At 43.1% G+C, this 25,584-nt stretch overlaps 2 long non-coding RNA genes across 2 annotated transcripts; both read right to left on the bottom strand.

Moving 5' to 3' along the window:
* Positions 1–7,681: 7,681 nt before the first annotated feature.
* On the bottom strand, positions 7,682–14,301 carry LOC116715960 (uncharacterized). Its single transcript, XR_004338295.1, has 4 exons — positions 14,253–14,301; positions 9,408–9,587; positions 8,254–8,427; positions 7,682–7,723 (listed from the first exon to the last, which is right to left on the bottom strand). It is a non-coding gene; the product is annotated as an uncharacterized LOC116715960 (long non-coding RNA).
* Positions 14,302–21,271: 6,970 nt separating this feature from the next.
* Positions 21,272–24,911, bottom strand: LOC116715967 (uncharacterized). The gene is made up of 4 exons (XR_004338302.1): positions 24,619–24,911; positions 23,436–23,491; positions 21,811–21,934; positions 21,272–21,339 (listed from the first exon to the last, which is right to left on the bottom strand). It is a non-coding gene; the product is annotated as an uncharacterized LOC116715967 (long non-coding RNA).
* Positions 24,912–25,584: the final 673 nt, after the last annotated feature.

Raw genomic sequence — 25,584 nt, 5'->3', positions numbered from 1 at the left:
TCAGGAAACATTAATATGTAATTTATTTAGGATATATAGATGAGTTATCTGTATGTAAATAACACATCTATATATTAAATCAGCTGTCAGTCCTTTAGACAGACCATAATAATATTAATATTTATAATGAGAAAGATAAAAACGTGATCAACTTAACAGAAGTCAGAAACCAGCTGCAGCTCTACAAACTCACCTCTATATTCAGAGCGGGGAATTTCCGCCCTCTGGTGGCCATAGGGGGAACTACAGTCCTGATAATGCTGCATTGTTTACATTTAATATCCACTTAATGTGGAGTTTAGAGAAAAACTAACAGTCTTCCTGAGTCATATTGACAATTTACTGACTCACATATTATCCTGACATTTTTTAATTCACTTTTTGGAGTTATATATGTAATAAAAACAGTTTAAAATCATAAAATAAAGCTGCTGTGTTAAACTCTTACAGGAAGATTTTTCTGGTCAGACTGAATAAAATCTTGCAGTGACTCTTATTTAACGACAGTAATGTAAGCTGACTTGATCTGAATTAAAATAAAGATAAACATCTGGTTGAACAATTTCCATTGATGATGTAAATAATGAATAAATCCAGAAAGACGGCAGGGTGACCGATGGAGAATGTGCTGATATGTGATGAAAATCGACTGTTTCATCTCATGTAGATCTGAACATATAAGCTCATATCCAAGCATCATCATATGTGGAGTCGTTGGTCCCGTCCGTATTAGCGCTGAATTTTCCTGCTGCCCTGAACACATCTTCAGTAAAACCAGCCTCACTGAGGCCAATAGACCAGCGCTACGTTGCAGGAAAACTCTGAAGCTTCTTGGCTGGTTTTGGCCTCTAAACTGAGACGCTCTCATATGAAGTGAAATGTTGCACATTTAAGGTGCTGGAGATGACCTTTAACCCCTTGCTGTCCCAGGTTTTAGGTAGTGTCGAGGTGAAGAGCCAGACTCCTGATCTGCAGTGAGTGACGTGACGCTCGGTGGAAGTCCTGCATCCTGTTCCATCTTCATGTTGGAGACGTGAGGCTTTGCTTCTCCTGTCTGGGATTTGATGGGAAACGAGTCACAAGATTCAGATGATTTCACAGTCGTCACTTTGACGATGCAAACTCTGGTTCCTCTCAGTGTTTGGTCTGCCAGAACGCTGCTCAGGTTCCTCCTCGAGGTTTTCCTGCTTTTCTTTAAAGTTGTACGACTTTAAATCCACACAAATAAACCAAAGAAAGTCGGTTATTATCTCATCTTCTAATGTAAATTTTCATCCGTCAACAAAAGCTGAAAAACAAAACTGTTCTCCTGGAACATCAGCTGTGCAAACTGATCCCATCAGATCTGTGAGCAACATGGAGTTTATCTCTGTTTCATTTCAACTTTGACCTTTTATTCCTTCCTGTTGCATCAGAAACTTCCCGTCCTTAAAGTGAATCAGACGGTTTGAGTGAAACCAGGTTTCAGGTGGACTGAAGTCGTCTTCACTGTGAACTTCATCAACTTTCTGCTTCACAACAAAACCTTTCAAAGCCAAACACACATCCAAGCAGCTGAGTCACAAATGATCCAAGTTCAAATCTTGTGTTTCTTTTCTCTGGAGGATCTGCTCAGGACGTCTGGATCTGTTCTGAAGTGGATTTAATGCTACAGATCCGGAGAAAGTTTTAGTGTTTGGCTCTGAATCTATAGAGCTGCTATCATGTCTCATTTTAGCTCAAGTTTTTTCACCACAACAGAATAAAATGACATTTTGCCCCATTAACATGCTCTTTAAAGCTTTTTAAATGAAATTAATACTTCATATTTCTGCTGAATTCAACTCTTGTAACTTGAACTCAGAGTATTTTTCTCTCTTCTGTTCCTGCAGATCATCAAACAGATCAGATGAAAAATCAAACTGAAAATCTTCAACATCCTGATCGACGTCTGGAAACTATTTGAAATAGAAACGTAAAATGTTCTGAGGTCGGTGACCGCCTCGTCGTCGGCCTGTTGCTACACCTGCACGTGAAACCAGCAGAAACGCTGTCGCCATGGAAACGCTAGGGGGACACCTGTGGTCCAAACATGGAGGAGGCAGCATCATGCTGAGGGGAAGCTGGTCCCAGTTGATGTGAGTCATTTTGATGCTTTTCAAGGTCATAGTGAAAGTAAAAAGCTTCAACATATAAAACATTATTTTAAGATAAATATAGCCTTCTCAAAAATAAAAACACTTTTTACTCTGAAGAATTTTAAAGAACTAATAAAATTAGAATTAGTTTTATTATAATGAAACTATTTTGGATAAAAACCAAATTAAAAACTAAAACTTTTCATAATAATGACAAAAAATAATCTGAATTTGTAATAAAAACAAAATAAGAGCCAATAAAAAGAGAAAAGTGTTTTAAAGCCATAAAGTAGAAAGATAAATAAAGCGTACTTCTTGAGGAGGAGTCGGTCCAGCGCTCCGTCTGAGGTCGTCTCCATGGTGACCTTCAGCGTCTCCTTGACCTCTTTGAGCCGAGGGTCTCCGGTCCGACGCCCCTTGGATTTCAGAGCCTGAAGGCAGAGATGGCGAGGCGGACGGCGTCTCCGTGTCCGTCCTCTGGAGACTCACGCTGGGACGTCCTCCTGTCCCTCTGCCATGGTGGAGAACAGCAGATCCTCCAGGACGGCAGGACGCCGCCTTCCTTCTCCTGCAGGAAACACAGAGAGGCGGCGGCATGATGCTGCCACCGCCGGGCCCCCGAGGGCCGCTGGTGTCTGGGTGCTGCAGCAGCAGCCAGAACAAGCTGCGGCGATGAAGGCCTGGAGGACTCTTCATCACTCTGGGAGGTTTCCATGACAACTGTCAGCAAATCTCAGTTTGTTTTCTGCTAATGTCAAAAAAACACAATTTCACTGTTGCAGTGTTTCCATGAAATAAGAAATGAAATTAAAACCACATGTGAATAATTTATCTCCAGAGAAAAGTCATTAATATTCATGGCAGACACGGATGGAAAGTTCAAACTCATAACTCAGCCATGGTGGCGCTGGAGCTCATCATCTATCAGCCAATCAGAGGAGACGTCAGCGTCTCGTTCAGGCCTTGGGGCGATAAGCCCCGCCTACTGTGGAGCGGCTACCTGTGCTGAGTTTTGGGAAATTGTATTTTGACAGAAGAGCGGTGGATTCAACATGTTGGAACGACTCTCAGCTTTTTCTCACCTGATGCTGTGAAGCTCTGGAGGAGCCAGAAAAAACTAAAACAAACCATCATCCTCCAAACACTTCCTGCCGTCTTCCTGGTTTCCGCCCAGCAGTAACATCCGGCTGTTGATCACGTGACTCGTGATGTGAAAAAAGTGTTTCGATTGGCTGACAAACCTCCTCATCCTACCGCTAAAACTTTCATCCAAGCCCCTCAGTGGGTTTATTCCGTTACATTTCTCAGTTTTTATAGTTGATGGAAACGGAGCGACTGTGGAGCGACACAAACGATGAGGGCGGGAATCGAACCAGCAACCCACCGACTGCAGGATGAACTCCTGCTGCTCCTGTTCTGATTTCCTTCACATTTGAGTTTCATCCACCAGAACATGATTTAATCCTGTTCCTGTTATTCCATGTAACATTCTGGAATAAAACCAGGGATTTAATCCACACAATGTTCAGATTTTTCTCCTTCCATGTTTCCAGCTGGTGGCCTCAGAGAACAGAAGATGTTTTAAAATCAAAACTTCAAACCAGAATGAAAAACTAAAGCAGCATCAAGCTGCATTGTAGCTGAAAAACCCATTGAGCTTCAGTGAAGCTGCTGAGATGAATCGTTCTCACCTCCATGTCCAACTGGAAACTCCTGACAGCAAAAACTGCAGAAAGTTTTAATCCCGTCGCCACTGACAGGCTGAACCAGATTCTTTGCTTCTCATTCCTGCTGCAGCTGCAGAGTCTCTTGTTCTTTCTAGTTTCCTCCATATGAATCTAGGAGAGAAATGTTTCTAATTAGATGTGACCTCTGACCTGAAGAATCCTCTGCAGACGAAGCACATCTGCACTTTTTTCTTCTTCTTCTATTTTTATGGAAGTTGGCAAAAAACTTAAAGTGTCGCCGACACGATAAAACCACTGACATGATTTACAAAGATGAACTATTGACCTTTCATTGTGTGGACACAAAAACCTCCATCATGTGACCTGAAGGCCTCTGATTGGTCGCCTCTAGTGATGTCATCAGAGGCTGGTTGTTGCTCTGCATGAGACAAAGTGTCTAAAGAGTAGTGATGGTCAAATGAAGCCTCATGAAGCAATGAAGCTTCCCGGCCCATTGCTTTGCCCAAAAGTTCATAACTCGATGCTTCATTCATTTCTCACTAGTGACATCTGCTGGTGAAACTGTGGCAGCCTTGTCACTCAGATAGACATATTTAAAAACAATTAGTAAATGCAATATTGTCAAAGTTCTTGTCAAACTCACGTTTAGTAACAGGAGAGTCAATTAAATCCTATTTAACTCATCTTTATTAGTTATTACAATAATTTGTAGTCAATCCTGATATATGTTGACTGTCAGTGGCTGTTTTCTTTTGTCACTGACTGATTTGACAATAAATATTTGTTTTAGTGGATTCGGAGTGCAGCGCTTGTTGGGGCAAACAGTTTTCTTTGAGTTTTGATTTGCCTCCTGAAAAACTAAAATTCTTCAAAAGTTCTTTTTCTTGGATTTCTATTGGCTCTCTGATCTGATCCCTTATATTTTTACTCATCAGCCAGAATTTTACTTTTCCAGCAGCTTTAAGTCGTTTCTGCTGTGCAAGACTGATATATTTTTGCAGAACAAAGAAATAGTGGAAATAATTTCAAGAAGGTGAGAATTTTGGAGGTGAAGGGTTTAATTATTGTTTTTTAAGAATCTTGTGAGCGAACATATCAAGTTTTCCCTGATTTTTTTCTTCTTGCTGGCTCCTTTTCAATCAGGTTTATTTGTGTAGCACATTTCAGCAACAATGCAGTCAAAGTGTTTTACATAATAAAAACACACAAATATAAAGTCACAAAATAATCAACCATTGAGAAAACTGGTAACAAACATTACATTTGTGAAGCCATCATCAAAATCATTAATACACATGAACTATAAAAGGTTCCTTTTATTTCGGCCACTGATGAAGACAAATATTCCTCTGATGCGATCAAATACAATAACCCATGAAGCAACGGCTCATCACGCTTTTATTGTGAAAACCGACACGCAAAATGAAGCAGGAGGAAGAGCAGCAGAACCAGTAAAGATACTGGAACCAGTTCAGCTCAGCAACAGGAAACTGCAGCTTTAAGAGAGTTTGTAGAAATCTGCTGTCAGTTTGTTAGTTCTGATCAGCAGGAAACCAGAACCCGACCAGAACCACAGCTCCATGAAGCCAGCAGCTTGGCTCTGAAGGAGAACCGGGCCGAGTTCTGGTTCTGGTTCCTCCACAGAGAGAAAACCCAGAGAGGAAAACAAGAAGAAGTGAAAACTCACCTGATCCAGACTCTGCTGTGCTGCTGCATGGAGTCTGAACCGGTTCTGATCCAAACCTGACTAGAGCTGAGGCCCCGCCCCTTCACTCACCTGAGGCTCCGCCCCCTTCCAGGTGATATTAAATTCCTTTCCTTCCATGTTTCCTCTCTTTGTTTCCTCAGTGAGTTGAGCTGTAAAACTTTAGGTCAGATTTGAACTTTTTCAGGTTTTTCTCAGTTTTCTGCTCATTTCCAGCCAACATTTTATTGCAGGAAATCATTTCAGGAAGGAACCAGAAGATTCAGGAGTCTGGGAGATGAGACTGTAACCGACCTGAACACTGAGGCCCCAGAGCGCCCCCTGCAGGATCTGCTGCACCATTAACCAGACAGAAATGGCAGTTTTATACAAGTTATTATTCTAATTCAATAGCTGATTTAATTAATCGAGTTTTGATTGAAAAGATTGATTCTCATCTGTTTTATTAAAAAAACATCTTCAGTCTGAATACTGCAAAAATAAACTGCTGGCTAAATTAGTAGCTTAAAGCTGAAATCAACTTGAGATGTTTCTGCTTTTACTAATTTAAGCTGTGAAACTAAATGTGAAAACTTATAATACAGCAAAAATGGCCTGGAGGATTAAAATGAAGGTTTAGTTATTATATGTGTACACAGTCAGCTGCATAAAAAATACACAAAGATTTTTTTAAAACTTTATTTGGTCGTTAAACATCCAGCAACACACATTGCATTAGAAGAATGATGAAAATCAAACATGAACCAATCAGCACATTATCCCAGTGATTCTCTGAGGTTTGAATAAATCAGTAAAATCACAGTAAAGAGCCTGAAGTTCTCTAGAAAACTCAGAACATGAAATATGGAGTTAAAAAAGTAAAAACCAAAACAAACTGAGAGAAATTAAAGCTGAGAATCAATGATGACGTAAAACTTCAAGATTTAGTTTTTACAATGAACATAAAATATATAAAATCTTTTTTTTTCCAGGTTCCACATGTTCCTGAAAACTGCTCTAAGATCAGAGTTTCTGTAGGACATCCAGTTCTAAACTGGTTAAACTGGTTTCTGTGATGGAAGCTGAAGTTTCTCTGCAGTTTCCAGTAAAGCATCTTTTTATCTGTGGAGCTTTGAGGAACATTTTCATGTCAGCAGAAGGAAGAAGCAGCAGAGAAAAGAGGTTTGAAGTGTCTTTCATGGCTTCAAAGCTGAACTGAAAATGATTCCCATGTTTCCATTCTCAGACCATTTCTGGTTCCAGGATGAAAATGAATCAGAGAGAAAAAAGATCAACTTTCCAGTTGAATCCAGTTCAGATCAAAACTCCATGAAGCCTCTAAATGGAGCCCAGTTTGAATTGGATCTTTATTGATCCAAAGAGACAAACAATATCAGACACTAAATGACAGACATGAGAAAATAAACGGGAGGAAAACCTTGGAGGTCAGAGGTCATCATCATGATCCAGTCAGAGTCTCTTTAGACTCAAACTGCTGCAGCTTCAACCTCTGAGGATCAGCAGGACACTGAGACCATTTTCTACTTCACAGAGATCAGAACCTGCAGAGAGAAGAAGGAAGGAGAGAGCAGATCAGTGAGTGTTTCCAGCCTCTCTCCAGCAGCAGTCAGTGACGCAGCACATCCACTAGATGGTTTCCAGGCTGCAGTCAGACTGATCTCAGAGCTGTGACCAAGATGAACCTGATCAGTTGTTTCCTGTTGAACTGAGAGAACAAACAGATCTGAGATCAGATCTGCTGCTGCCACAGTTTGATGGATGAGGACCACTGTCTCTAGACATGTTGGACGGCTGGACGCTGGAGTCCAGCTGGACTTCCTGGAGACATGGACACAGCAACAACACTCATCTTCACACCAACACAAACGCAGGAACACAGCAAGCTGCTGCTCCTCTGATTGCCTGATTGCTGTCTCTGTGTCCAATCAGGAAGCCTGAACCATTCTCCTCCCACTGAGAAGCTGCAGCTTTACTGGGAACACTGGATCTTTGCTTTGATGCTAACTGGGTTTAGTTCAATATGCTGACAGCAGCTGGACTCACTACAAACATTTACTTACTTTACAGTCTTTACAAGATTCTTCAGCTGCTGAACATCTGAATCCTTCAGGTTGTTTTCTCTCAGGTCCAGTTCTGTCAGACGGGTCGGGTTGGACTTCAGAGCTGAGGCCAAATAATCACAGCTGATCTTTGACAAACTGCAGTCAAACAATCTGAATAAAGAATAAAAGATGTGAGCTGAAGCCAACAGGATGCAGGTTAACCAGTCCAACAGAACCAGTTAAAGATTCTCATCAATATTAATGCCAACAAGCTGCTGCTTCAATAAAGACCTGCTGACTTCAGAACCAGAACAAGAACCTGGTACTGGGTCATGTTGTGTTGGAGGATTTCAGTCAGTAAAATCATTCCAGGTTCTGATCAAAGTGTTGAAGCATCAATCATTGATTATTGATTTGATCCTGTCAGATTCCAGGAATTCATTTTCTAGACTGGGTTGAATGACCTTTGACCTGCTTCACATGAGGGGGATTTCTACACACTGGGGGTCCGAATGCTGTCCTGTTCTGACCTCAGATCAGCAGGTCCAACTCAGTTACACAGAGGGACTAAATTAAACTCTGGATCCAAGTCCAGGAACAAACTCAGAAAATATTTATTAGAACAGAAGAAATTAATTTGATTTATGATCAATTATATATAATTATTCACAGAAATATCAATAATTATATAATTAAAATACTTCAATGTCTCCAGTCTGCAGCCTTCAGTCTGTAGAAAACCACAGAGCTCCTTCACTCCAGAATCTTTCAGGTTGGTTCTGCTCAGGTCCAGTTTTGTCAGATGGGTCGGTTTGGACTTCAGAGCTGAGAACAGAGAAGTCCAGCTGGTCTCTGACAAACTGCAGCCCCACAATCTGAATAAAGAATAAAAGATGTGAGCTGAAGCCAACAGGATGCAGGTTAAAACTGAAACATGAACAAATAAATAATAAAAATGTAGAAAATTAATTTCCCTGAATGTAAAAGAAACATGATGAACTGATTCTAACATCTGATCCAGTCAAACTGGTTTAAAGAGTCCAAACCAGCAGAACCAGAACATTTGATCAATAAAGAAACTCAAAGTTTTCTATCAGCCTGGATGAGTTGAGCTATTTCTGCTGGTTCCTGATCATCAGCTGGAGACCCGACTTGGTAACTGGATCAGAACCACTCAGTTTCTTCATTAATGGCCTTGGGTTCTTATTAAAGCTGCTGAAAGCCAATGGAGGCCATTATTTCCTAAGGAGACGTGACCTGATGAAGCATCATCACAGAGACGAGGCTCCAACCGACTGACAGCTGTCAGACTGAAGAGGACGGTTCCTCTCTGACCCGGCCCAACAGAACCACAGCTTCAGGACAAAGCTGAGGAACCTGCTGCTGCTGCAAACCTCACTTTCATTCATTTCATCTAGATTTGCTTTTCTACAATCAGTCATTTCTTAGATTTGGTCATTAATGATGATTTGAACTTGTCAGTGTTTGTGGCTCGACTCTGGAGGAACAACATTTCATTCTGGATGTAAAGATGAGAATCAGAAATGAGAAATAAAACAATCTGAATCTTTACCAAACCAAACTGAAACATCTCCATCATTCATTTACATCATTTGAATTATTTTACTCATTTTGTTCATCAAGAACATTTTAAAGTGAAAAACTGAAAAACAAAGTTCAATAATCTCAAAGTCTGAAATAAGAAAAAAATAATATATAAGGTAAAAAGTTTTAGAGATTTTATTCTGACATTTAAACAGGTTTTAAAATAAAATATATTAGAATAAAAGCATTAATTAAACTAATGTTTAAAGTATAAATGAATGATTTTATTGTATAAATAAAGAAAACAAACCTCAGAATCTTCACTTTACTGACTGAACTCTCCAGGATCTCAACCAGAGGCTTCAGATCAGAGTCTCCACCTCCATCTATGTTGATCCAACTTATTTCCAGTTCAGTCAGATCTGGGTTGGACTTCAGAGCCGAGGCCAAAATTTCACATTCATCCTTTCGGAGCCAACAGCCACCAAGTCTGTGATTAGAGAAGAAATAAATTCAGTTCTAATGAAATCAATCTGGATCATAAACAGACTAAAATATAACAGTGATGTCATCATCTGATCAACATCTGATCTTCAATTTACTGAGTTTGACCCCACAGAGAATCTGTGCAGTTCCTGGTTAAAGTCCAGGTTCTGGTTCTGGTTCTGGTCCAGGCTTCATGTCCTCAGACCTTCAGCTGCAGTCAGATGTTGAAGATCTTCTATCATCTGTGAAGGAAAGTTCAGTTTTCTCTGCAGCATCTGATGGAGCTGCAGCATCAGAGCCTCAAAGGAGCTGAAGCAGCTGATGAAGAGGCTGACTGAGCTGATGAAGGAAACTACTGGAGATGATGGAGAGGAGGAGGAACTGCTCACAGCTCGGACTTGGACTAGACCGTGTGGCTCAGAGGAACAAAGGTTTGGATGTTAGAAGAAATTGTTGCTAAACTCTTAAAGAGCTGAAGACCAAAACAGAGCGTTTGGGTCCAGCAGCATTTTTCATGGTGAAGCAGTGAAAGTTCTCCAGTAACTAGAAGAGGCTGGGATGTCTAAAGAGTTGAAGCTCATGTCTCTCCAGGTCTTCATGGCTAACAGCTTCAACAAAAGCTGCAGATGAAGAGTTGATGAGGAAAATGGTTCCAGCTCTGGAAGCAGAGTTCTCAGAGCTTTGGGAGGATCTGACAGAATCTAGGACTTTTTCTGGAGCCAGACAACAATCACCACATTTTGCTCTCATTTACAAACTCAGAGGAAACTAGTGGGAGGAGGAAAAGTTGGTTCACTAAGTTTCTAACTGGTTTCCATGACAACAGCAGCAATTATTGGGGTTATTTTGAAGTGTCCATCAAACCTAAACAGTGATTTTATTTTTTTAAAAAGACAAAGATCCTAAAAGGAGTAGCGGCTCAATGAGTGAAGAGGAGTTTAAAGTGTAAAAGTCTCTCTGGCTGATTGGATCTTTCAGACAAAATAGATTTTTTTCTAGAGTTCAGGGTTTTCTATTCATTTAAACATGAAAACTGACAAAAAGATAAATATTTTTTAAAATGCCTCTCCTTGGGCTGCCACCTTATCGTGGTGGAGGGGTTTGAGTGCCCCAATGATCCTAGAAGCTATGTTGTCTGGGGCTTCATGCCCCTGATAGGGTCACCCAAGGCGGACAGGTCCTAGGTGAGGGACCAGACAAAGCGCAGCCCGAAGACCCCAATGACGGATAAAAACATTGGACTTGGCGTTCCCTCGCCCTGCCGCGGGTCACCAGGGCCCCACTCTGGAGCCAGGCCTGGAGGGGGGGCACAATGGCGAGCGTCTGGTGGCCGGGCTTTTACCCATGGAGCCATGCCGGGCTCAGCCCGAAGAGGAAACATGGGTCCCCCCTCCCATGGGCCCACCACCTGTGAGAGGGGCCAAAGGGGTCGGGTGCAGTGTGGGATGGGTGGCGGCAGAGGGAGGGGACCCTGGCGGTCCGATCCTCGGTTGCAGAAGCTGGCTCTTGGGACGTGGAATGTCACCTCTCTGGTGTGTGAGGTCGAGAGGTTCCGGCTAGAAATAGTGGGTCTCACCTCGACGCATGGCTCTGGTTCTGGAACCACCCTCCTTGAGAGGGGCTGGACATACTTCCACTCTGGAGTTGCCCAAGGTGAGAGGCGTCGGGCAGGAGTGGGCATATTTGTTGTTCCCCATCTCGGCGCCTGTACGTTGGGGTTTACCCCGGTGAACGAGAGGGTAGCCTCCCTCCGCCTACGGGTGGGGGGACGGGTCCTGACTGTAGTTTGTGCTTACGGGCCGAACGACAGTTCAGATTACCCACCCTTTTTGGAGTCCTTAGAGGGGGTACTGGAGAGTGCTCCTCCTGGGGACTCCCTTGTTCTGCTGGGGGACTTCAACGCTCACGTGGGCAATGACAGTGAGACCTGGAGGGGCGTGGTTGGGAGGAATGGCCCCCCCGATCTGAACTCGAATGGTGTTCTGTTGTTGGACTTCTGTGCTCGTCATGGATTGTCCATATCGAACACCATGTTCAGGCATAAGGGTGTTCATATGTGCACTTGGCACCAAGACACCCTAGGCCGCAGTTCGATGATCGACTTTGTCATCGTTTCATCGGATCTGCGGCCGTATGTCTTGGACACTCGGGTGAAGAGAGGTGCGGAGCTGTCCACTGACCACTACCTGGTGGTGAGTTAGCTCCGGTGGTGGGGGAGGAAGCCGGTCAGACCTGGCAGGCCCAAACGTGTTGTGAGGGTCTGCTGGGAACGTCTGGCGGAATCCCCTGTGAGACGGAGCTTTAACTCCCATCTCCGGCAAAACTTCGAACACGTCCCGGGGGAGGTGGGGGACATGGAGTCTGAGTGGACCGTGTTCCGTGCCTCCATTGTCGAGGCGGCTGGTCGGAGCTGTGGCCGCAAGGTTGTCGGTGCCTGTCGCGGCGCCAACCCTCAAACCCGTTGGTGGACACCTTCGGTGAGGGATGCCGTCAGGCTGAAGAAAGAGTCCTACCAGGCCTTTTTGGCCTGTGGGACTCCGGAAGCAGCTGATGGGTACCGGCAGGCGAAGCGGCATGTGGCTCGGGTGGTTGCTGAGGCAAAAACTCGGGTGTGGGAGGAGTTTGGAGAGGCCATGGAGAAAGACTTCCGTACGGCTTCGAACCGATTCTGGTCCACCATCCGGCGTCTCAGGGGAGGGAAGCAGTACGGCACCAACACTGTTTATAGTGGGGATGGTGTGCTGCTGACCTCTACTCGGGACGTTGTGGGCCGGTGGGCAGAGTACTTCGAAGACCTCCTCAATCCCACCAACATGCCTTCTATTGAAGAAGTTGAGCCTGGGGACTCTGGGTTGGGCTCTCCAATCTCTGGGGACGAGGTCGCCGAGGTGGTTGAGAAGCTCCTCGGTGGCAAGGCTCCGGGGGTGGATGAGATCCGCCCGGAGTTCCTTAAGGCTCTGGATGTTGTAGGGTTGTGTTGGCTGACACGACTCTGCAATATTGCATGGACATCAGGGGCAGTTCCCCTGGATTGGCAGGGGTGGTGGTCCCCCTGTTCAAAAAGGGGGACAGGAGGGTCTGCTCCAATTATAGAGGGGTCACACTCTTAAGCCTCCCTGGCAAGGTCTATTCAGGGGTCCTGGAGAGGAGGGTCCGTCGGATAGTCGAATCTCGGATTCAGGAAGAGCAGTGGGGTTTTTGTCCTGGTCGTGGAACACTGGACCAGCTCTACACCCTCGGCAGGGGCCTGGAGGGTGCATGGGAGTTCGCCCAACCAGTCTACATGTGTTTTGTGGACTTGGAGAAGGCGTTCGACCGTGACCCTTGGGGAGCCCTGTGGGGGGTTCTCCGGGAGTATGGGGTACCGGGCCCTTTGATACGGGCTGTCAGGTCCCTGTATGACCGGTGTCAGAGTCTGGTCCGCATTGCCGGCAGTAAGCCGGGCTCGTTTCCGGTGAGAGTTGAACTCCGCCAGGGCTGCCCTTTGTCACCGATTCTGTTCATTACTTTCATGGACAGAATTTCTAGGCGCAGCCAAGGTGTTGAGGGGATCTGATTTGGTGGCCTTAGGATCTCGTCTCTGCTTTTTGCAGATGATGTGGTCCTACTGGCCTCATCAGGTCATGATCTGCAGCTCTCGCTAGAGCGGTTCGCAGCCAAGTGTGAAGTGGCCGGGATGGGGATCAGTGCCTCCAAATCCAAGGCCATGGTCTTGAGCCGGAAAAGGGTAGAGTGCCTTCTCCGGGTCAAGGGGGGTGTCCTGCCCCAGGTGGAAGAGTTCAAGTATCTCGGGATCTTGTTCACGAATGGGGGAAGAAGGGAGCGGGAGATCGACAGGCGGATTGGCGCAGCGTCTGCCGTCAAGCAGGCGCTGTACCGGTCCGTCGTGGTGAAGAGAGAGCTGAGCCAAAAAGCGAAGCTCTCGATTTACCGGTCGATCTACGTTCCCACCCTCATCTATGGTCATGAGCTTTGGGTCATGACCGAAAGAACGAGATCGCGGATACAAGCGGCCGAAATGGGTTTTCTCCGTAGGGTGGCTGGGCTCTCCCTTAGAGATAGGGTGAGAAGCTCAGTCATCCGGGAGGGACTCAGAGTAGAGCCGCTGCTCCTTCACATCGAGAGGAGCCAGTTGAGGTGGCTCGGGCATCTGGCCAGGATGCCTCCTGGACGCCTCCCTGGTGAGGTGTTCCGGGTACGTCCCACCGGGAGGAGGCCCCGGGGAAGACCCAGGACACGCTGGAGGGACTATGTCTCTCGGCTGGCCTGGGAACGCCTCGGGATTCCCCCAGAAGAGCTAGAAGAAGTGGCCGGGGAGAGGGAAGTCTTGGTCTCCCTTCTGAAGCTGCAACCCCCGCGACCCGACCTCGGATAAGCGGAAGAAGATGGATGGATGGATGGATGGATGGATGGATGGATGGATGGATGGATGGATGGATGGATGGATGGATGGATTTTTAAAATGATCAAAATGTCTAAAACCAGAAGCTGCAGCTGTCCTGGATGAGCTGAATGTTTAGATGGTTGAATGGCTGAAATAGTCCAGAGGATGAAGGAAGAAGTTAAAGACCAAAAACATCCAGAAGCAACTTGAAGACGAAGAAGAAGAAGAAACAGGAGGACAATAGAGCTGAATCAGCATTCACACAATGAAAACATCTGGACTCACCGAGCCTTTCTGCAGTTCCTCACAGCTGGAACCAGTCTCAGTCGTCCATAATGTGATGTGTTGTACTTCTCCAGGTCCAACTCAACCAGAACCTCTGACATCTGCAGCATGAAGGCCAGAGCTGAACAGTCAGTCACTGAGAGCTGCTTCCCTGAATCCAGCAGCCGTTGGATCTCCTGATAAAATGAGACGTCGTTCATCTCCACCAGACAGTAGAAGATGTTGATGCTTCTGTCAGGAGAGATTCTATCAGTGTTCATCTTCTTCAGGTTGGTGATGATTCTCTGGATGGTTTCTGGACTGTTCTCTGTCTGACCCAGCAGATCTTCTAAGAGTCTCTGGTTGGACTCCACAATGAGACCATGAAGGAAGCGGACAAACAGGTCCAGGTGGCCATTTTCACTGCTGAGGGATTTCTGCATGACTTTCTTCATGATCTCATCTAGAGATGTTTCTCTGTATTTTTCTCCCAGAAACGTCTTGATCACCTCTGACTTCCTGCTGGTGAAACAGTGGAGCATGTAGACTGCAGCCAGAAACTCCTGGATGCTCAGATGAACAAAGGAGTAGACGGAGATGTCGCACGTCCCTCTCTCTCTTTTAAACATTTCAGTGAACACTCCTGAGAACAACGCAGCATCTTTGATGTTGATGCCGCACTTTTTGAGCTCTTCGTCATAGAAGACCAGGTTTCCGTCCAGCAGCTGCTCAAAAGCCAGTTTTCCTAGAGACTCAATCAGCTTCTTGTTCTCTGGACTCCAGATTGATCTTGTCTTTTTTCCTCCATCATACTTTTCCTTCTTGATTGCGAAGTTAACCTTCAGGAATGCTATGTACATCTCAGTCAGAGTCTTTGGCAGTTTTTCTCCCTCTCTGGTCATCATCACATCCTCCAGAACTTTAGCAGTGATCCAGCAGAAAACTGGGATGTGACACATGATGTGGAGACTTTTTGATTTCTGGATGTGGGAGATGATCCTGCTGGCCTTCTCTTCATCATCTCTGAATCTCTTCCTGAAGTACTCCTCCTTCTGGGGGTCAGTGAACCCTCTGACCTCTGTTGCCATGCCGACACACTCAGCAGGGATCTGATTGGCTGCTGCAGGTCGTGTGGTTATCCAGAGGAGAGCAGAGGGAAGCAGTTTCCTCCTGATGAGGTTTGTCACCAGAACATCCACTGAGCTGGACTCTGTAACATCAGTCAGGATCGGATTGTTCTTGAAATCCAGAGTAAATCGACTTTCATCCAGACCATCAAAGATGAACAGAACCTGGAACGTTTCAAAGCTGCTGATTTCTTTGGTTTTAGAAAATAATTTATGAATCAGTCCTAATAAGCTGAACTTTTCTTCTTTCAACATATTCAGCTCTCTGAAAGTGAATGGAAATATGAAATCAATGTTCTGGTTGGTTTTGCCTTCAGCCCAGTCCAGAGTGAACTTCTGTGTTAACAGTGTTTTCCCAATGCCAGCCACTCCCATGGTCATCACTGTTCTGATTGGTTGATCTCTTCCAGGTGGGACTTTAAAGATGTCTTCTCTTCTGATTGTTTCTTGTTTCCTGGATGCTGTTTCAATGTGTCTGACCTCATGTTCCTGGTTGACCTCTCTAGTTAACCCCTCTGTGATGTGGAGCTCTGTGTAGATCTGGTTCAGAACGGTTTGATTTCCAGGTTCAGCGACGCCTTCAGAGAGACTCTGGAACTTCTTCTTCAGAGACGCTTTATGGTCACTCTGACACCGAATATCAAAATCTGAAGAAAGAGACAAAGACAGGAGAGGAGACACTTCAGCTGAACATAAGGAAAACAATAATTTTTTGATATTCTCAGAGACAATTTGTGCATCAGCTTTAATGGATGAGAAAAAAGTAAATCAATAAATAAAAAGCCCAAATTTTATAAAAACTCTGCATGGTAAGAATAACAAAAGTCACGACTGTAACTACGGTTCGATGAATCCCAGATGACCGCCAGAGGCGGTGCTTAAAGCACTGAATGATCTCTCTTGCACAGGTCGGGAATCTTATACCAACATGGTCACATGTGACCCCCGGTGACAACAGTAAGTCTATATAGTCACGTGACAATGACAGCTCAGTCCATTAATCTTCTCGTGAAACACGATGATTCTGAGGGACCGAGCGCTCTGGCGGTCATCCGGGATTCATAGAACCGTAGTTACAGTCTAAACTTTTGTTCTATTTCATCCCTACTGACCGCCAGAGGCGGTGATTAAAGCACTGGATGACGATTACCGACAGAGTCCTGAGAAATCACACACAGAAAAGAAACAACCCCGAAAACATGCCCACCTCACTGGGATGATGATGAGCGCTGGGATAGGATCCCAGGTGAAAGGTGGCCCAGTTAACCCTGCAAAACCCAGCAAAGGTATTTGGGGATGACCAAGAGGCTGCTGCACATATAGCCTCCAGAGTGACCCCAGACACCCAGCATCTCACGCTCACAGGACTCGGTCAGGTCGAGCTGAAATCGCCACTCTTGACCCGTAAACCGACGAGCGAATAGGCCAGGAAACACGGCTGCACAATGTAACAAAAGCAAACCTGAAGCAGCTACGATAATAAATAAAGACAAGCCAGATATGGAGGCACAATATAAGAAAAAACAATCCCAAAAACGGAAATTAATTGAAACCTTCAATTCATCCATGTGCTGAAGATGTTTGACCATCAATCTGCAGGCTCTCTGTTCTTCTTCATCACAGCATCTATTTTGTTGCAGTCCTTGTCTGCTCTGGTTTGGTTCTTCTCAAGTTTACCTTCTATCTCTGAATGTTTAAAGACGCGATCTGATAGAAGGTCATCAAGGAGCTGTTAACTCTCAATATTATTGGTGAATATTGTGATGAAAATATTGACTGATTAACAAACATTTTCATCACTTTTTTTCTCCTTTCTTTATCATCACCAGCACATGAGTTCCAGTTACACCAGCTGAAATAATTGATCACTAAAAGACTTTTAAACCTTAAATTTCCAAATCTCAACTAAAGACGTGGATCTGGTCCAATCAATCAATCAATCAATCAATCAATCAAATTTTATTTGTATAGCACATTTCAGCAGCAAGGCATTTCAAAGTGCTTTACATCATTACAAACACAGAATCACAATGCAATATAGAATCAATCATTAAGTCAAGTTACATCAATAAATTTGCAATTGATTACATTTCAAATACAATTCTAAACAGGTGGGTTTTCAGTTGAGATTTAAAAGAAGTCAGTGTTTCAGCTGTTTTACAGTTTTCTGGAAGTTTGTTCCAAATTCGTGGTGCATAGATGCTGAAAGCTGCTTCTCCTCGTTTGGTTCTGGTTCTGGGGATGCAGAGCAGACCAGAACCGGAAGACCTGAGAGGTCTGGAAGGTTGATACAATAAAAGCAGATCTTTAATGTATTGTGGTGCTAAGCCGTTCAGTGATTTATAAACTAACAACAGGATTTTAAAGTCTATTCTTTGAGCTACAGGGAGCCAGTGTAGGGACTTTAAAACTGGTGTTATGTGCTCTATCTTCCTGGTTTTAGTGAGAACGCCAGCAGCAGCATTCTGGATCAGCTGCAGCTGTTTGATTAATTTGTTGGACAGACCTGTGAAGACGCTGTTGCAATAATCAATACGACTGAAGATGAACGCATGGACGAGTTTCTCTAGATCTGGCTGAGACATTAGTCCTTTAATCCTGGAAATGTTCTTCAGGTGATAGAAGGCCGACTTTGTAACTGTCTTTATGTGGCTCTGGAGGTTCAGGTCAGAGTCCATCACTACTCCCAGGTTTCGGGCCTGATCGCTGGTTTTCAGTTGTAATAACTGAAGCTGTGCATTGACTCTAGATCTATAACTCTACATCTATAACTCTAGATCGTTCCTCTTTAGGTCCAAAAATAATAACTTCAGTTTTGTTTCTGTTCAGCTGGAGAAAGTTTTGGCACATCCACACATTTATCTGTTCTAAGCATCTGTTCAGTGATTGGATGGGCTCTGAGTCACCTGGTGACATCGTAATGTAGAGCTGTGTGTCATCTGCATAGTTGTGGTAGCTAATATTATTTCCTGTTATAACCTGAGCTAGTGGGAGCATATAAATATTGAATAAAAGGGGTCCTAGGATTGAACCTTGGGGTACCCCACATGTGACCTTTGACCTCTTTGATGAAAAGTTTTCAATTGAAACAAAGAAATCCCTGTTCTTTATGTAGGATTCAAACCAGTTAAGCACTGGACCGGAGAGTCCGACCCAACTCTCCAGTCGATTCAGTAATATATCATGGTCAACAGTGTCAAAAGCTGCACTGAGGTCCAACAGAACCAGCACTGTGGTTCTGCCACAGTCCGTATTTATATGGATGTCATTGAACACTTTTACGAGGGCGGTCTCTGTGCTGTGGTGAGCATGAAAGCCAGACTGGAAGGAGTCAAAGAGGTTGGTTATAGTTAAGAAGCTAGTTAATTGTTTACACACAGCTTTTTCAATAACTTTGCTGATGAATGGGAGGTCAAAGGTCGGCCTGTAATTCTGCATTAGTGATTTGTCCAGATTGTTCTTTTTTATAAGTGGTTTGATTACTGCTGTTTTCAGAGCCTGGGGGAAAACGCCTGATGAGAGCGATGAGTTTACTATTTGGATCAGATCAGCAGCAATAACAGGCAGGACTTTCTTAAAGAAATGTGAGGGTAAAACATCCAGACAGCAGGAACTGGAGCTTAGTTGACTTATAATTTCCAGTAGGGTTTTATAATTAAGTAGTTGAAATTGGGTCATTTTTCCTGTATTTGTTTTGTTTGGGCTCAGCATTGGTACTGACTTTATAGTGGATGTACAGATTAATGCTCTGATTTTTTGAATTTTCTCTGAAAAGAAGCTGGAAAACTGGTTGCAGGCGGCAATACATTGGAATTCAGGCGGTAACGTCGCAGGAGGGTTTGTGATTCTGTCAACTGTTGCAAATAAAGCTCGAGCATTGTTAATGTTTTTGTTTATGACATCTGCAAAGAAAGCCTCTCTTGCATGTTTTAGTGTTAAATGATAGTTACGTAGTCTTTCTTTATAGATGTCACAATGAACATGGAGTTGAGTTTTACGCCATTTTCGTTCTGCCCTGCGGCAGAGTTGTCTTGCAGATCTAACTGTTTGTGCATTTCTCCATGCAGATTTCTTCCTACCAGACACAACCTTCATTTTAATTGGGGCAATGGAATCAATAATATCTGAGACTTTAGACTGAAAATCATTTACCAACTTATCTACGTCATTACAGCTTAAGGGTGAGGAAGAAGAGTAGATTTGATTAAAAGTTTCTGCTGTGTTGTCAGTGAGAGAACGTTTTGTGATGGTTGCTGTTTGTCCAAGTGGGTTAAAAGATAAAGAACTTTCAAAGATAACAGCGAAGTGATCCGACAAGGCGACATCAGTTACAGAGACACTGGAAATATTCACACCCTTACTGATATCCAGGTCCAATGTGTGTCCTTGAGTGTGTGTTGCTTGTTTGACATGTTGTGTTAGACCAAAAGTCTCTAAAATATTAGCGAGCTTTTTTGCCCCTCTGTCTTGGGGGTTGTCAACATGAATGTTGAAATCACCGACAATTATTAAACAATCATAATCAATACATATAAGAGATAGAAGTTCATTCAAGTCAGTAAAGAAATTTTCCACAAAAGTTGGAGTTTTGTATAGAGTTACAGTCAAAGTTCGTTTGCGGCCTTTAACCTCAATTCCAAGATACTCAAAAGAGGTGAAGTGACCCAAAGAGATTTTAATTTATGGTATTCTTAAATATTGAAGCCACGCCTCCTCCTTTTTTGTGTTTTCTATTCTCACTGAAGAAATTGTAGTTAGGAGGCGCAGATTCAATTAGTACGATCGATTCATTATTATCATTCAACCATGTTTCTGTCAGAAACATGACATCGATATTATGCTCAGTGATGAAATCATTAATTAATAGAGCCTTAGCACAGAGAGATCTGGTATTTAAAAGAGCTAGTTTAAGTGACTTGGAGGCCAAGAAATCTTCAGTCTGAAGTTCCTTTAGGCAGGGGAACATTCTGATGTTTGAATTAAAACAGCTGTATTTTATGTTTCTGTTTCTTGTAGATTTTCTTGTAGTGATCCGGACAGGTAATGTCCTGTTCTGCAGTGCCGAGGGGCCAGACACATTCTGGAGCAAGAGGGGTGTAAAGATAAAGTCTGGACCCCGGCCTCAGACCTCAGAAACGCAGAGTGATGGATCCTCTGGGACGTTAGAGTCAGGTGGCTTAAATGAAGTGAGGTCTGCTACGTGAGCGCTAAGAAGAGACGTCCCAAGTACAACCTGTTGATTCATTCCATCTGTAAATTTAAGAAACTCCGGTCCAGAAGACATTTCTCCATGTGTATCTTGTGAATCCTGTGAATGAGAGGGTGAGCAGAGAGGGAGGGGAGAAGGAGGACGGGAACCAGTCGCTCCGTCTCCAGTCGATGTTATATCAGCTGTTTTTGCCTGATAAGCCGACGGTTCCTTCCTAGTCAGAAATCCTTGAGCCTGTTCTTCTGAAGCGATGATCACGTTGCTGTCCTTGTTGATAAAGTGAAAAAGATTTGCAGTGAGCAACTTTATCCCATGTTTATTAAGATTGCGTCCGCTTCTTCCAAAGAGGTGAAAGCGCTGCCAATAGATCCAGAGGTTATCGATGAAGGTCACTGAGCTGGCAGAGCAGCTTTTAATCAGCCATTTGTTTATCATGTCCAGCCTGGAGTGTTTTTCGTCTCCCCATTGAGGTGATGGAATTGGACCACTGAGAAATAACTTCATTTTTAACTTTCCCATAGTGTTCAGTAGAATATTAAAGTCCTTTTTCAGAATCTCAGATTTCTGCTTTGCCACATCGTTGGCTCCAACATGCACAACTAAGGACTCAATATCTGGCTGATCAGCGGTTAGCGAAAGAACTTTACGAGTTAAATCAGAGACGACAGGAGGCTCTGATTGGAGGAGTTCAGTCTCACCTGGAGAACAGCTGCTCTGATTGGCTGTCGGCCGTTCAGCTCCTGTTCTGGGTCTTTCTTCACACTCACAGCTCCTGTAAAGACATTTCTTCATCAGTGAAATATTTCACTATCAACAGGCTGGAGCTGAACATGTTCATGAAGGTCCACCACAAACTAGAGACCAGAACTGGGTCAGAACAGAACCTGAGATCATTGATGATCTCTGGTTTGAAGTTCTTCATTGTATCATATCTGGTATCATGACTGATACCAGTGTTCCCAGTCTGGAAGCTCCAGTGCTTCACTGGGTTTAGAGACAATCTGAGTCGTTGCTCCTCACATTGTTGGTTGTTTTTGTTTTCATGCAACATTTTCATCATTGATTCATTCAGACTTTCATTCAAACTCTGATTTACTGACCAACATCCTTCATGACTAACTTTAAATTAAGAAGTAAGAAAATTAAGTTACTGTTTATTAAAACACTGAAGATCAACCAGTTAATATCTTTTATTTTATATCTCTATAGATTCACATGAATCAGTTAGAAAATGGTTTCTTACTTTCTGTCTGATGGTCCAGGTTCATTACTGAAGTTTGGAGGATCATCTTTGGACCGGTCACTCCTCATAGATGGACTGATGGGTCCTGGAGGTTCTGCTCTGTCCTGATCTTCCATCTTCTGGACTTCTGGAGAGAGAAACCAGAACCAGTCAGTCCAGTGATCCGGTTCCAGTAACTGTCCTGTGAAGCAGAAAGCTGGTTCCCATCATGTGTTCAGAGGATCAGAGTGAATCATTTGAATGAATGAGTGAACATTTCCTATGAACTAGTGAACTTATTTAGCTCCCAGTGGACTTGAACGCATCATGACTCTATTGTAGCTCTGTATGGAGGGAGTCAGTGAGCAGAAGGTTCTGAGGGAGCAGCAGCTCAGGTCGGGTCCACAGCTCTCCTCCAGACAGAACCGGGTCCAGCTGGGATCTCAGCAACATGTCAGCCTCTGTGTGCAGCTCAGCAGGATTTCCTCTCAGCTCAAGAGACACAAAGCAGCTTTCAGGGACCACAGCATCCAGCTGAGGTACCAGCTGGACCCACTGCAAGGAATCATGGGTAAACAGCTGCTTCAATAGGGGGATGAAGCCCCCAAACACTCAGCGAGGCCTGAAACATATTTAGTCTATTGATCTGATTGAACTTCAAAATAAAGAGACACATTAATGCAACTCTTTTAGTTAGAAACTAGTTTGTTACAACTGATCTAAAATGTTTGTGAAATTATTTATTTTATTATTATTGCTCCATTTAAAAGTTTTGTTATTTTTAGGGTTGAACCGACTGCAGTTTTCTGGCTGATCGATTCCGATTTTGCAGATACTGATTGCTAAACACAGCAACCTTTCAGGTAAGAGTCAGTCTGGATCTGGATGCATTTTTCCAGCGGAGCTTTGAGAGACAAAGAGTTTCTTCCTGCTGAAAGGAGCAACAAGAGGAAAACCTGGAAAAAGATCAAACTCAGTGAGGAGGAAGAGAGGAAATCTGTGGACGGCTTAAAGCCGGTTCTGATCCACAGACAAGAGAAACATCAGTTTCTGCTGAACCCCAGACTGATGAGGGACGGAGTGATGTGATTCACTTCCTGCTGATTTCAACAAGCAGAGAAACTAGTTTACAATGTTTTAGTTCTGCTTTTTAGGTTAAAACACCAGAGAGAGTCGCTGCAGCAAGAACTGATGGACTGTAAAAGTTACATTAAGTTCTCAGTTTATTTAGATTAAATCTGAAAAGTTCATTATTGCTCCACACAAACAGATCAGCTTTAGATGCTGCTGTCATGGTAGATCATAGCTGATCATTCACCAGGTTAACTGCGCAGTAACTGAGCTGTGTGTTTATAGTGTGTTCAATATTTCTCTTTTTGTTCCTTATAGTCGCATAATGTAACCTCACTTAGCATCACTTTATAAGCAGCAACGTCTCACAATAAAGTTTTTCATTTGATCTAATTCCTTTCTAGATCAGGCCTTCAATAAAGCAAACAGAGCGCTGCTGCGGGGACCAGGCCCTATGAGAGCCGAGCGACCCAGGCCGAGGTGACTGAGGCCCCGGGAAGCCTCGGTGGGTTCATCGGTTAGAAAGGCTCCAGAGAGCCGAGAGACACGGAGGGACCCGGAGCGGCAACACTTACCTCTAGTAACAAGTCAGCAAGTTATTTCCATCCTGCAGCTCAAAATGGAGGCTGATCTGAAGGAGACCAAAGTTGGTTTCAGTTTCTATTTTCACAGGAAGTCACGTAACTTGTGTTTTCCTCTAGAGCCAAAGTTTGATTCATCTGAATAAACATTAATAGTTCAGTTAGATTTAACAGAGTGAAAAAACTAGAGTGAAGATGGAAAAGCTTCAGTATTTCTGTTTTGCTGTTAGTGAAGCAGATCTGAAGCTGAGCAGCTTTTTTCATGGATTCAGCAGAAAACCAGCAGAACAAACTGCAGTTTAACAGGCGTTTGATGGAGGATTATGAGCGCTCACTGCCCTCTGGTGGTGAACTATCGCAACTACAGATATTCCTCTTCATATTAATTACAGTTTATTTGATCTCATTTTCACTTTTATCAGGCCAAATCAAATCAGCTTACATTAATGTTAAATAAGAGTCACTGCAGGGTTAGTACATGCAAAATAAAACTTATTCTATAAAAATCCTCCAAAAACGATTCACTGTGGGAAATTTTGAGACTCAAGGCCTGAAAAAATATAAATAATAAAAATGGGTTTGAAATAAAATTTAATCACCTGCGATAGGAGCATCAAGCAGGATGAAAGGGGCTAATAGAGAAAAATTAAATATAAAAAGTTAATAAAGTTTAAATATTAGTACTTAATATTACTTAGTTAATTGCAGTCTTTTGTAGAACTGAATTAATCTGTAAATAAATGTATTACACATACAATATTATGCTGCTGTTGTTAATGTCATTTAAATACTTTTATCTGTTTTTAAAGACTGTCTACAGAAATAACAATATTATACGGTGGTGGTGCAAAACCTCAGCAAAGTTTAATTTCCTGCTTTTGAATAAAAGTTTCAGGGAGGAAACAAGAAAAGTAAAATTTATTATTTAATATGAAAACTAATTGAGAAAATTAACTCTTTTATATCGCTCTTAATGTGAAAGTACTCACAGGAAGTGAATGTGGTTTGTAAACGCTCTAACTTTATCAAGTAACTGTAGTTACCGTCTGTGTCCACTAGAGGGCAAAACCCGCCCTGCTCTGATAATAATAGTTCAGTTCGCGGCTCTGCAGCTAAAACATCAACATCATTCTGACTGTTTCCAGGATAATTTAACTTTTCATAAATATTTTCCTACCTTCAGACCGGAAGCTCAGCATCTTATCGTCTAAACCAGAGTTGTAGAGCTTTGATTCAGCTCTGTTGGAGCTGAAGCTCCAGTTTAGGAGCCACAGCTCCTCTGAAGCTGCTGCCTGAGCCTGTTAGCATCGTTAGCATCGTTAGCTCCGCTCAGAGTCTCTGCGGCTGTTTTCATCTCTGTGGAGCTGCTTCTAGTTCACACTGACAGAGAAAACATTGACATGAACCCAGGAGAAGAATCTGTCTTCATTTATCTCACTGGGAATCAGTGAGATAGAAGTGAGAACCTACGATTAAGCTGTAAAAATTATAAACACACTTCCTGTGAGGTCTTTCAAAATAAAACACCGGAAAATATAATAACAGTACAGTTCTAGTTTAAAGAAGCTTAACAAAGAAGCTTTCAAGGAAAAAAACTGTATTGATTAATTAAAATGTTCCCATGTATTTTATTTAAACATCTTCAGATTGAATAACGCAAAATAAATTTCTGCCGTAATTAGAAGCTTTAAAATCTAGATCAACTAAACAGGATGCTTCCGTCTTTACTAAATAAAGATGAAAGTTTTTAATTTTATACTTTATTTCTTTGTTGATCTGAATACAGAAACCTAAACATAATGGAGGACTAAAATAAAGGTGCTGTTACTATATTTGTACACAAACAGCTACATAGAAAAAACACAAAGAACATTATTAAAAACTTTATTGTCTCATTAAACACCCAGGAACCAACATTCGATAGAAGAAATGTGAAAAAAATAACATAACATTGGTGCAAAATACTGCAATTCCCAATATTCCTTTAAGACCCAGCAGATGTCGCTGTAGCTCCATTCAGAGAAGAGAAGCTGCAGCTACTTGAATCATCAGTTCTGATGTTACATGCATAGCGAGTCCGCTACGTCTTAAAATTGTAAGTCAGACTTTTTTCTTTGCCATTTTTCTGTACTCTTTAAAATAC

This window comes from Xiphophorus hellerii, chromosome 24 (genome assembly GCF_003331165.1).
Source record: "Xiphophorus hellerii strain 12219 chromosome 24, Xiphophorus_hellerii-4.1, whole genome shotgun sequence".
In the NCBI taxonomy this organism is placed as follows: domain Eukaryota; kingdom Metazoa; phylum Chordata; class Actinopteri; order Cyprinodontiformes; family Poeciliidae; genus Xiphophorus; species Xiphophorus hellerii.
This window is presented reverse-complemented; position numbering and strand designations above follow the sequence as displayed.